Below are 13,834 nucleotides of genomic sequence, written 5' to 3'. Positions count from 1 at the left end.
CTTGGTCACGTCATTAATGTTTAACTATTGGAATTACATGTCCGCTCTCATTTTACAGTTACACAAGAACACTAATCTGCTGGGTTTGAATCATACTGTACTGATAATTTTCATGCCAGGCCACCTCCTGGTACCTAAATTAATCAAAGGTAGCACTCCTCACAAAACTGTTTTCCTGCAAAACAACACAAAGTTTTGATACAATCCAGTGACCTAGGATCATTACAATTGTAGTGTCTCTGGAAACATGATAGCCACGTGAACAACTGCCTCTGTGTTTGTGCACTAGTGTCACAATATTTCAAAAGTCGTGATTAGAACATGCATTCCCAATGAGCACAATTTCTCCTATTTTTTTTTTTTTTTTGGTGTGCTTGTCCCCTAGCCAATGCAGAATGTTTCTCTCTCTCTCTCTCTCTCTCTCTCTCTCTCTTACGACTTGCAGCCAAGTCCTAGAATGACCTTCATGGACAGCCACTTCTATTCACAGAATTTACAGGACAAGGAAGAACATCAGATATAGTTATTCCACACACACATACACGCACTCACACCTAAGGACAACTTAGAGTCCCTGATCTATCTAATGAATGTCTTTGAAATGTGGGAGGAAAGTGGGGCACTCAGAGAAAACCCATGTGAACGCACAGAGGACATGCAGACTCCATACAAAAGCGCACCAGCTGAGAAACGAACCAGAATGACCTTTAAATACTAATCACATTAGAGCAGTATCACTAAAACTAGAAAACTACAGCATCCCTGACAGCCAGATATTTAAATGTCTTTTAAAGTAAGTCCAACTTGGGAAAACATTTCACTTCACCATGTTCAGAAACAGAGTACTTCTAGCATCACTAAACACATAATCAACAATTTTTTTTATTTGAGAAGCTTTTAGTACAGCTGTTATGACCAGCTCCACAAAAGTTGACTGATGCAAACATAAAAACTTAGACTTTGATGCAGTTAAGGTTAGCTTGCCCACCCAGTGTATAAGTTTTCCAACCTGCTGTGCTACCTGCCTAATCTGTATATCTGGATTCTCACTTGTCCTCTTATTCTAATACATTACATTTTGGGAAGATGATGTGACACTCATTTGGATTCAGCAAGATATTTAATCATTTTCATGAACCCCCTTTATCTTCTTTTCTTCATAAAAAGTACATATTAGTTTGTCCTCTCTTATATGGCTTCTAGAGCAGACTTGTACCACTTTTAATACCTGTTCTGGGATGACACTTAACTGCCTTTAGTGCATTGCAAAGATGAGGTCACCAGGACTTCACAAAGCACTCTAGGTGAGCCTCATCATCTGTGTGTAGACAGTTTTAAAAGCTTCTTCTTTTCTGTTATACTCCTTTTCTACTGCTTTCTTACAATGCTTGAGGTGAGTATCTGACTCAAGCTTACATAGTCATATAGCAGCATGATGCTCTTACATACCTCTCAACCTCTTAGAGCAAGAAATCTAGACAAATCCACAAATAATGGGGGGGACAAAGGCCCCAAAATAGGGCCAATTTTTAAATATTGCACTTGCAAACAAGAGTTGAGGTTTTGCATTAGCATGAATTTTTCAAGGTATGAAATCTGAAATTCAAATGTATGCCATTATTTTCTGACTTCAGTTCTCAATGATTTGCCAATAATTTGCCAAAAAAAAACAATATTTTATGAGGAACAGACTAAAAATATGAAGCTAAAATCTGGACGTTCTGTGAAAATTTGGACAGTTGAGAGCTGTGCTTCTGAATGTGTTCTCTCCTTTCTATACCCCCCATTCTATTTTTTCTAACCAGCATTATTCTGAATGGTTACACATTCATCTATGGCAACAAAAAAAAAAAAGAGAGCGGATTTGTAGAACTAAACTCCTTTATTGGTAAGCGCTTTCGTTGGCAAAAGGTAAGCCAACTTCTTCAGACCATCGAAAAACATACAAGATACACTCCCATGTGAAAAGGAATGCCTTTTATACACAGTGTTAGTCTAATCAAGCAATTAATTAAGTAAAAAACAATCAACAATAAAAAACCACAAGTAACAATTTGTTTGGTGAACCAGAGATTTGTTTTACATAGGTTTTTCTAAAATCAGTAAACCTTAGACAATAAACTTTCTCAAACCTAATTTATCTCAATATTAAAAGTACCAAATCACCCAGCCTTGTGATGGTACCATAGTTACTTTAAAATTACTAACTTTTAAAACCATGTATATTAAAAGATTCTAAATGGATCTATTTATTCAAAAAGGCTTGTAATACTTATCTAGCTAAGGCTTTTATTTTGAGTAAACATTTGATAGATACATATTCATTTAAACCCGGCATAATATAAACCATGGTATGGATCTGCCATGCCAATTCTATTTCCTTGAGTTTAAGTTGCCATGGGCCACCCCTGCTGCTACGGTCTACTTTTTGCAAGACAATAAAACTGAACTTATGGTCTGGGTGTTCTATTATATGCCTTGCTAGGGCATTTGTACTGATCTGCCTATCAATGCTATATTGATGCTCGTATATCCTTTGCTTGAGCTTTTGTTCTGTTTTTCCAATACAGTAACCTTCAGATTGGTTGCAGACAGCCCCATATACTAAACCTTTGGGAATCACATGTATGTCTACCCCAAATTGGATAGGTCTTATCTCTGATGTTAACCTTATTAGTCACTTTAATATGTTTACATTGGGCACATCTTCCACATTTAAACATACCAATTTAGCCTCTTAAAGCTATTTTCGGTCTCTCAACCAAGTTTTTCAAATTGAGACCTCTTCTGTATGTTGTAGCTGGTATTGTGCCCAGCATTTGGACTAATTCGTTATCCTGTTGTATTAAAGACCAATTTTTACATATAATCTCCCTAATGCTGCTTGCATCTAGGGAATAGGTTGTTAAAAAACTAGTTGCCCCATTCAATACCTTTTCTTTTCCCTGGGAAATGTTAACAACATTCCCCACTGGTGGGGTTGTGTAAACTTGTTTTTCTTGTACCAAAGGTTGAAAATACCCTATTGATCTTTTATTACGCACCTCTTCCATCACTTGATCGATTAAGGGTAAAGGATAAGCTCTTTTTAAGAACATTTCCTTGAGGAGATTACACTCCTCTAAGAAATCATCGAAATTGGATACCATCCTCGCTGCTCTTACTGCCTGTCCCTTAACCACTGCCCTTTCCTGATGGAGGGGATGGCAACTTGTGAAATGTAAGAACATATTAGAGTATGAGGGTTTTCGATGGATGGTAGAACTAAATTGCCTATTGTTATTGTGTTTACTAAGGTGGATGTCCAAAAAGTTAACCTCATTTTGGCTTACTTGGTATGTAAATTCCAAGAATGAAGTAAATGAAGTCATTTCAGTTATAAACCCATTAATCATGTCTACCGGCCCCTTCCACAAAAAGAACATGTCATCCTGGTACCTTGTGTACCAGGCCACATGTTCTTTGTATGTTGTACAGTTAAATAGGAAGGACCTTTCCCAATAGGCCAAGACACTGTTAGCAAAACTGCTCCCACAAGGGGAGCCCATTGCAATATCACTCTTTTGGAGGAACAATTTGTCTGAAAAAAGAATATAATTATTATCCAGTATTATTTCAAGGAGAACTTCTATCAAATTAATTTGCTGATGTTCCATCCCTCTTATGTGAAGGAACTCTCTAACCCATTTGATTCCTGTTCGATGTGGAATGGAGGTATAGAGGTCCTTGATGTCAACTGTAAGGAAAATGTGATGTTCATTAAACTCTAGTGCATTAATGTTTTCCAAAAAATGCCAAGACTCTCAACATACTTGTGTCTCTGACTTAGCAAATGGTTTCAACTTGCAGTCAACAAACTTGGCACAAGCATATGTCACAGAATCCCTACCATCCACAATAGGTCTAAAGGGTAGACTATTAAGATCCTTATGTATTTTAGGGGCACCAAACAATGTTGGAACTACTGGGGCTGGCATGGTCAAAAAATGGTATGTATTCACATCAATGCTCCCTTCAAGAAAAAGGCCGCTCAACATGCTATTAATTTTATTATATGCCCCATTTAGCTCATTCTGGCTTGCACTAACATATACATCACTATTTAATAAACTCAACATTCTTGTTTCATAGACCTGTTGGTCCATAAACACCAGCCCACCTCCTTTATCGGGTTTCATAACCCTCACGTTACATACATTAAACAGTTTGAGAAGATCCCGTTCATTAACAGTGATGTTTCTATTTCTGTTATACTTAGCTACACTACAATTAAGTGCATGCCTAATGTCCATTTCACAAATTTTATCAAACATAGCCAATGACGCTTGGAGGGGCGGGTTGAACAGACTTAAACTGTTGGTAAGTCCAGAGTTTTGTCCCAGTTCATAAGTCAGATTGAGTTTATGAACAAACATTTTCAAGTCTATAACAGTTTTGACTACATCAGCATTGTGGTCCAGAACAAAAGTCAGCCCTTTGGCAAACAAATTGGCCATTTCCTCATCAAATTCCAATGAGCTAAAATTAAAGATATGGAAGTCTCCTTCTGTATTCACTAAAACTTTGGGTAGGCACTGGACTACCTCCTCCTTTTGTTTTGGTGCCTCCTTTGTGGGGCTTGTTTCTTGTCGTGCCTTGGTTGTGTTGTTTGTTGCTGGCAGGTGTGGGTACTCCGAAAACCCTGCTGAAAATTGTCTCCTATTTGATTGTTCATATTGTTCTGAGCAATAGAGCCCCCCCCCCACACACACACACACTTGGTTGCCGCCTTGGGCCATTCTGCTGTTGATAATTATGAATGCGCTCACTTCGGCGTACTTCTGTTGTTTGGGGAATGATTATATCATCCTCATTTTCAAAGTCAGTGTCTCCACTCGAAGCACTTGGGCCAGGTGGCCGCTCTTGGACAACCATGGCATCAGGCACTAACGGTGGTGGGGTGTAAGCAGTTGCTTTAGCATAAGCATTCACATCCCTGTTAATCTTTTTTCTTTTAATCTCAATGCTTTTATTAATACTAGTGTCAGTGCTGGTTTCTCCGTTGCTTCCATCCACAGCTCTAATGTACTGCGTAAGCATACGCATGCGCAGTACATCAGAACTGCTGCAGAATACCAGACAGCTGTGGAAGGGCAGCAAGGAGGCATTATACAATGCCATTATTTAAGAAAAGTAATAATTTTTTTTCTTAAATAATGTCATTGTATAATAGCAATAACCCACTTCTGGGTATGGGTAATGCTGGATTTACCCACGGTTGTCTTTGTTCGGCCACTCAGGCTTCGCCCTCATGACCAAACCACACCAACCATGGGTAAATCCACCATTACCCACACCCAGGCATGGGTTACTGCTATACTATCCCTGTTCTATACACTACCACCTATATCATAATGTAAGACTTATTGTTTACATTACTGCCAATATCCTGCATAGTATTATATAAATACCACAACATCTTCCCAATTACCTCTTCACAAAAGATTACAAATATGATTGCCCCTAAACATTTATTTGACATTTGTTTACAGGGAAAGTCCAACTGGGCAGAAACCCATTTGCAGCAGATGCCCGAGGAGAAAAGCTCCACAGTCACAAAACAAATGACGTTATATAGTTACAAATATTTCAAAGTTTAGCAAAGCATGAATACATGGATACATTGTAGTTTTCCTTATATACAGAAATTTTAACAGAGGCATTACAGAGAATGCGTATGTTATGAGTACAACACAGTTGTTGGTGTCACATACTACTGTATAGAAAAGTAGGATGGAAAAAAGGTTACATTTAGATGGAGTATCCTTGCCACTGTAGTAAAGAGTAGTAAGGTAGGACAATATAACAAAGTACTGTTAGCTAATCAGGGCTGGAGCATGGGCAGAGCCATGCATTAGTTAGATGACTTTTGAGTATTTTTTTTAAAGTGAGCAGGGTTAACTGTAGATCTGATAGTTTGAGGGAGTGGGTTCGATTTTTTTACTATATAATTTGAGTAAAGTGAACCACTTACAGCATTATTGGCTTTGGCTATTTTTGATAGTGATTTATTAGTGGAATAAGACATGATTACTGGAGTAAGACTGTAGTATTTTTTGAAGGACTAGTTTTTTTCAGGTTGGTATAGTAGCATATGAGCCATTGTAAGCTGGGCATAGGATAAGAGATGAGGTATTTCTAACCAGGGGAGTTGTTTCAGGGCTAAAGCATAAATTAAATATTTGTCTTCAGAGAAACCCTGTCACTGTGGATAAGAGCTTGTAACTCAGATACGTTCAGCAGAAATCAGAGCAAACAGCAAAACAGTCTTTCATGTTAAGAACCTCAAATCAGTCTGATGAGCTGGTTCAAATGAACCAGAAGGATGCAGGGAAAAATATGAGCAGTCTGAGGAGCCGAGTCAGGCCAAGGCTGAGTCACCCATCAGCAGCTAAGGCACAACTGGTGCTGGCCTGGCACCAAAGACTCCCCAACTACTTTCTTCTTCTTCTTCTTGTGGGCAACCATGGAGACCAGTAACTGCTCCATACATTCAGCTGAGAAGACAGCCTTGAAGATGAGTAGTGGAGTCTGAAAGTCTGTAAACTCTGAGGTAAGAAAACAAATGACAGGGTCCAAAAGCACAGGATCCTACCTCTAACACATAAAACCTACATAAACGTATACAAAATAGATATTTTGCACAGTTAGTTCATGCAAGCATTCACACAATAAATCTCTCCAGTATTACTAATGACAGTCCAAAACATACAAGTTTCCTAGCAAAAAACTAATAAATCTGACAGAAAAAGCACCTTCACCTGTCCCTTCCTCCCAAGACCAACGAGAGTGGTTCTCCCATGCCAATGGAGGGCATACCTACAGCCTCAGAGGATGCGCTTTCCCCTGGTCCTTAGTGACTATAGGTACTACACCAGTGGGACCAAGGCAAAAAAAGATGAGCAGTCTGAGGAACCATGTCCAGCCACAGCAGTCACCCTTTAGTAGCTGAGACACAGATGCAGCTACCCTGGCACCCAGTGGCTCCCTGACTACTTTCTTATTCTTGGAGACAGGAAAGAAGCACCACAGAGACCATTACCTGCTCCATAGGTCCAACCAAGAAGACATCCCTGAAGATGGGTGGTGGAGCTTGAAAGAGTCAGTAAAAGGTAGTTCTGAGGTAAGAAAACCACTGACAGTCACCAAAAGAACAATATGCTGCCTCTGATGCACAAAGCTGCATAAATGTAAGAAACGGTGACAAAAATAGATATTTTGCAGTCAGTTCACACATGTATTCACACAATAAATCTCCCTAGAACTACTAGTGATTGTCAAAAACATACATGTTTCCTAACAAAAAAATAATAAATCTGACCAAAAAAAAAAACATTTTTTCTCAGAAAAATAATTCTGTGGAAGGATTTCCCAACAGGACACTTATATGCCTAGTCTTGAAGGATTACTAGCTGACTGCTGAAGCAGTACACTTTGGCAGCAAGAAAGCTTTAAGATTTTGGCTCTCTAAAAAGAAGTTATGTTCTTACCCTAGCGGTCCATCTGTGTTGTCTATTTTCATTCTTTCTGAACTGACGGTGTTCGGATTTGAGCCCTTGGATCCTACTTGGCTGTTGTAAAAGCTTGTGGCAGCCTTGAACTCTCAAGCTTGTCCTTTTCCCAGAATGCACCACCCCCATTACCTCAGATCTTGTTTGCAGAATATAGCAAAAGTCTGAATTCTTTAGTCATATAGAAAATATTTCAAGCAGAAATATAGCAGATGAGAGAAACCAAAGCTATATCCGGACTCATAAAAGACAAGGGAAAGACTCCAAGACTGTCTCTATCCACTCGCTCTTCAGATAACATTGGTTGGGGGTTGGTGCGTGGGGAGCTGAGGAAGAATGAAAATGGACAACACAGATGGAACGTTATTGCAAGTACATAACATCTTTATCTGATGTGGTCAATTTTCATTTGGTCCTCAACTGATGGGACAGTCACCACCTACTCTACTCCTCAAGGAAGGATATTCCTAAGCATCACTGAGCCAAATGAAGCCCTACATCTAGAAACTAAATCCAGCTTGTTATGAGAGATGAAGTTGTGAGGTGAAGCCCAAGTTGCTGCTGCACAAATATTATCCATGCAAGCTCTTGAATGAAAGGCTGAGGAAGCTATTGATCTTGTAGAATGAGCAAGCAATTGCTTATTTAAAGGCAAGTTCAATTTATCATACATTAAAGAAATGCAATTAGTAAGCAATTTGGCTAGGGAAACTCTAGACATTGGCCTGCCCAATTTCTGTTCTTCAAAGGAAACAACTAATTGATCTGAATTTCTGAAATCTTTTGTTCTGTGTAAGTAGAAACACAATTGCCTATGCACATCTAGTGAATGCAACAAATATTGACCTTTGTTTGTATAATTTGGGAAGAAAGCTGGTAGCTTGATAGATTGGTTAATGTTGGATTCTGATACAACTTTGGACCAAAAGGATGCATTAGTTCATAATGTAACTCTATCTTTATGAAAAATTAGCTATGGAGGTTTCACCGACAAAGTCTGAATTTTTGAAATTCGTGTGGCAGAAGTAATGGTCACCAAAAATAAGGTCTTCCAAGACAGAAATTTTAGATCACAAGTATTTGCAGGTTTGAAGGGAAGAAAAACCAAAGCTTGCAGTACCAGAGTTAAGTCCCACTGTGGAGTAGGATCTTTAACTGGGGGACTCAACAGAAGTGTTTCACATAGGAAGGTCTTACAGAGTTTATGTGAAGCAAGGGAAGACCCATTAAGACAAACGTGGAAACTGTTGCTAATTGAACCTTTAGCGTGGAAGAACTGGCCCCAATGAAAAAAACTCCAGAATAGTGTGAATCAGTGCAGAAAAGGGGTTCACTTCATTTAAAGTGCCCAATGCACAAATCTTTTCCATTTGCTAGCATACGTTTTTCTTGTAGATGGTTTGAGGAAAGATAATAGAATTCAGCGAACAGGGGAAGGTTGTCTGGCTATTACTGGAAATGGAGAAACCAAGATGTCAGCTTGTGCTTTGGAAGATCCAGATGAATCATTTCTGTTGGGTGAGACAGCAGGTCTGGAACTGGAATCCAGAATCCAGGGTTGATGGATCAAATGAGGCTACAGGAAAGGTAACCAAATCTGTAGAGGCCAAAAGGGGGCAATGACAATGACCTTGCTCTTCAACTTGACAGCTCTCTGAAGGAATTTTGATGTCAGGAGGATCTTGGCTGGCGTGCTTTCTGTGCAGAGTCTGCATGTCCTCCCTGTGTTCAAGTGAGTTTCCTTTGGGTACTCCGGTTTCCTCCCACATTCCAAAGACATGCATTTGGAGTGTTTCTCTCTGGCCTCTGCTGAAAATAGGCTCTGTCCTAGTCAGACTTTCTCTGTCAACAAATGTAAATAAATATATAAATAAATAAATTCTAAGCACTTTCGCCTTCAGTAAAGGCATCATTAGAGATAAAAACAGAACAGAGGAAGCAACTCTGTTGTGTTCTGTTTTTATCTCTGATGATGCCTTTACTGAAGGTCAAAATGCTTAGAAATTAAATTATACTTTTGTTTATTCAGCTGTGCTGTTTCCAGTCCATTCATTTCAGTTGTGGTCTGCTGGAGGAGTCTGGTGTGTTTCTTTTGTCATTGGAGTTTCACCTTACATTGGGCAAGCTACAAATGGTTACTAGTCTTTTTTGATGGTTGAAAATGTGATTTTTTTTTTTAATTTATTGTTATTCCTAACCACACACAAATCTGGATTACTTTTTCTCTTGCCATGATGAGTTGATGCCTGGTCAGGGCAGAGATGAGCCAGTCGTTTAAGTAAGGAAACACCCAGAATCTGTGCAGTCTCAAGTCAGCTGCTACCACTGCCAAACATTTGGTGAACACCCTGGGGGCAGTGGTGAGACCAAAGGGCAATGCCCTGCACTGGTAATGACTGGCTCCTAGCCGGAAGCATGGAAATTTCCTGGACTGTCTGTTCATTTTTATATGATAGTAGGCATCCTGGAGATCTGTTGAGCACATCCAGTCATCCTTCTCCAGAAATGGAAGAATAGATTGAACTGTGACCATCCACAACTTTTAACGGAGAAAGCTTTTTTTTCTTTTTTTTTTAAGCAGAAAGAAGGAAAGAAAGGGAAGAAAGTACCAATAATGGTACAGAAGACTATGATAAAACGTAGAAGAAGGGGGGGGGGTGATAACAATAGCAACCATAAATACTGCAAACGGTAAAAAGGGAGAAAGAACAGAGATTTGCTGGAAGAGTAAGGGAGAAAAACTAACTAAATAAACAAAAAACTTTGTAAAATAGGTAATAAGTAAATGAAGACAAAAATTAAGTTTTGAAAAGCTACTTATCACCAAAGCTCGAGAGAACAGCAAACCAAATCTTTTCGCTGGAAGTGGCAAAAGAGATCTGAGGTAATGGGAGTGGTGCATTCTGGGTAAGGGAGACACTTCAGAGTTCAAGATTGCTACAAGCTTTTACAATGGCTGAGTCAGATCCAAGGACTTGGATCCAAGCCCCATTAGTTGAGGACAGAATGAAAGTTGATAACATCAGATCTGATGTTATATATATGGAGTTTCACTCAAGCTCCTGACAGAATGCATGGAGGGTGAACTTAAGCTTTGTAAAGTTGGTTTGTGGCAGGGGGTATGACCCCAAAAGCGTATGCTTTACAACACATGATCAAACAATCACAAAAAAGGTACTTCACAACATTGGATGACTAAGCTATCATAAAGCCTACTGGGGTAAAAATGTACTTTGCAACATACTGTCAGACAATCATAAAGGCTATTAGAAGTAATAATGTACTTCACAAAGTACAGTTGTGTACACTTACCATAAATATATATGTTCGAGTGTATTCACTGTTGCAGTCATCGCACTTGGGTTATCTGCCTGCAGGTAGCCCTTAGTTGGCCCAAATACCAGAGTCTTGGGATTTCTGCATCGGATGCTGTCGCTTCTTCCATGATGTCAGGTCGTCAGGGGTATAAAACAGGCAGCCAATGCCATTACATCAGTTTTTCTTGCCTCAGATGTCAGGAGCCCCCCAAATAAGAAGGTAGCACATGGTGTGGAACACCACCAGTAAAAAGTAAATACCCCTGCCATAAAAAATGGCCATACAGAGAAAAGGTAGAAAGGATAGAGAAAAACAGGGGGCTGGAGGGAAGAAAACCAGGACTGCAACAGTGAATACACTCAAACATCTACATTTACGGTAAGTGTACACAACTGTACTATGTTCTTCATGTTTCACTGTTGCAGTCATCACACTTGGGTTGATTCCCAAAGCTGAGGAAGGGTGGAGGCATTCAAGAGGAGTTAGGGCTGGCTAGCAGGCCTTGTAAGACTGCTGTACCAAATCCAGCTCTGGATTTAGAAAAAATCGGTAAGTGGTAATGCTTGGTGAAGGTGTGTAGAGAACTCCAGGTTGCAGCTTCCAGAATGTCCCTGGTAGGGACTCCCCTGAGAAATGCTGTAGAGGTGGAAGTAGCCCTAGTGGAATGTGTTCTGATACCCTGTGGGGTAGGTTTTCCATGGTGTTTGTAGCAGAAATGGATGCAGTGTGCTATCCATTTGGAAATGGTTTGCTTTGAAATGGCCTTGCCCTCTGCTCCTGTAGCAAAGCTGACTAGTGGTTGGTCAGATTTTCTGAAAGGTTTAATCCTGTCAAGGTAGAACCTGAGCTTTCATTGCACGTCCAAGGAGTGCAGGATCCTCTCCCCTTTATTTTGAGGATTATGGAATAAGGTTGGCAAATGGATGGCTTGGTTTAGAGCCACACTGGAGACTACCTTAGGCATAAAGGACGGGTTAGTCCTGAGGGAAACCCTGTCAGCATAGAAAATAATGAAGGGCTCCACTGCCATTAGTGCCTGTAACTCAGACACTCTTCCAGCTGAGGTTATGGCTAAAAGCAAGACTGTTTTCCCAGAAATTAATTTTATCTCTGCTGAAGCTACAGGTTCAAAAGGGGGGAGCATGAGCTTTTCCATTACAAAGTTAAGGTCCCAGACAGGGATGGGTGCTCTCCTAGGGGGCCTTAAATTGTTAGCCCCTCTCAGAAACTGTTTGATGAGAGGGTGAGAGAATAGAGGTGGCTCAGTATTATAATGAGCTGAGATGGCAGAGGCATGAATCTTAATGGAGGAGAAGGATAGGCCTCTGTGGAGTAGCTCTGCTAGGTAATCAAGTATTTGAGGTACGGAGGGCACAGTTGGGTCCTTTCCTTGAGACTGACTCCAAGAGCAATATCTTTTCCACTTTTCAGCATAGGATTTTCTAGTACTAGGCCTTCTGGCCTCAAGAATGACGTCCAGCACCTGCTTGCTGAGGGCTGCTGGTGGAGTATTCAGGGGATAAGCCAGGCTGCAAGGTTTAGGATTTGTAGCTGTGGATGCAAAATCTGTCCCTCCTGCTGAGACAGCAGGGAAGGTGTCTGATGAAGGTGCCAGGGTGGCACTGTTGTCAGACTGCATAAGAGTGAGTACCAGTGCTGGCATGGCCAATCTGGGGCAATAAGAATTGCCCTTGGGCTGTCCTGTCTGATCTTGAGTAGTACCTTTGAGAGAAAAGGCAGAGGTGGAAAAGCATAAATTGAGAGGTTTTCCCATTTGAAGGATAAGGCATCCCTCTTCCAGGCCCTGCTGTGAGGGTTCCTGGTGCAACATTTGCTCAAATGGTGATTCTCGGGGGAGGCAAAGAGGTCCACCTCCCATGTCCCCCACCTCTGGATTAGAAGGTTGAAGGTGTTGGGCTCCAATTTCCACTCATATGCGTCCAGGAGATTTCTGCTTAAGTCATCTGCCAGTGAATTCTGTTTGCCTGGCAGGAACTGAGCTTGCAGATGCACTTGGTTGCTCAAGGCTGTGTTCCACAGTGCCATGGCTAACCTGCAGAGTAGGTAAGAATGGGTTCCCCCCTGCTTGTTTATGTACCGCATAACTGTGGTGTTGTCTGTTATTATCAGCAGCTGTCCTGGAAGGATTAGGTATTTGAAGGCTGTACAGCTAACATCTCTTTTTGATTGATGTGCAGGAAAATTTGTCCTGGGCTCCACTTTCTCTGAATGCATTTGCCTGCCATGTATAGTCTGATGCATCTGTAGTCAGGGTTTGGGTGGCGAGGGGTTGAATAAATGACAGTCCCTTATTGTGGTTGCATGCTTCTGCCTATCAAAGGAACTCTACCCTTAGACAAGGAATGATCAGAATGGCTGTTTCCAGCTCCTGAGAATGTTGGCACCAAAGACTTTTTAAGTACCATTAAAGTTTCCTCATATGCAGTCTTGCATATGGAATTGACAGAATGCATGAGGCCATGAACCCTAGGTCTTGCAGTATTTTCCTTGCAGATAGCTGGGTTTTGGTGGCCATGTGTTTGAAGTAGTTGTTCAAATAGATCTATTTTTCTAGAGTGAGAAATGCCATCTGGGAAGTTGTGTTCAAGCTTGCTCCCAGGAATACAATTTTTTAACTGGGCACCAGTTGTGATTTCTTTTCGTTGATGGTGTACCCCAATGAAGATAGGAGTCTTTTTACAAATGCCAGGTGTTGAAGTAGTAATTCCTGACTGTCCACCTGAATCAGGTAATCATCCAAGTATGGAAACATTTGGATATTTCTCTGCCTGCAGTATGCAATGACTGGAGCCAGGCACTATGTGAATACTCTGGGCACAGTAGATAAGCCAAAGGGAAGTGCAGAGAACTGATAGTGCATAGAGCCTGCCCTGAAGTGGAGATATCTCCTGCAAGACTCCCTCATGGGGATGTGCAGATAGGCTTCTTTTAAGTCTAGGGTGACT

General features: G+C 40.7%; 1 protein-coding gene across 1 annotated transcript in view; it reads right to left on the bottom strand.

The window, feature by feature from the left end:
* Window positions 1-13,834, bottom strand: part of LOC122788034 (parathyroid hormone/parathyroid hormone-related peptide receptor-like) — a 916,427-nt gene that overhangs the window by 241,827 nt on the left and 660,766 nt on the right. The gene's annotated exons all lie outside the window — the stretch shown is intronic.

This window comes from Protopterus annectens, chromosome 13.part0, assembly GCF_019279795.1.
Source record: "Protopterus annectens isolate FY-2018-M chromosome 13.part0, PAN1.0, whole genome shotgun sequence".
NCBI lineage: Eukaryota > Metazoa > Chordata > Ceratodontiformes > Protopteridae > Protopterus > Protopterus annectens.
Note: the sequence above shows the minus strand (reverse complement) of the source record. Positions and strands in the feature narration are given on the sequence as shown.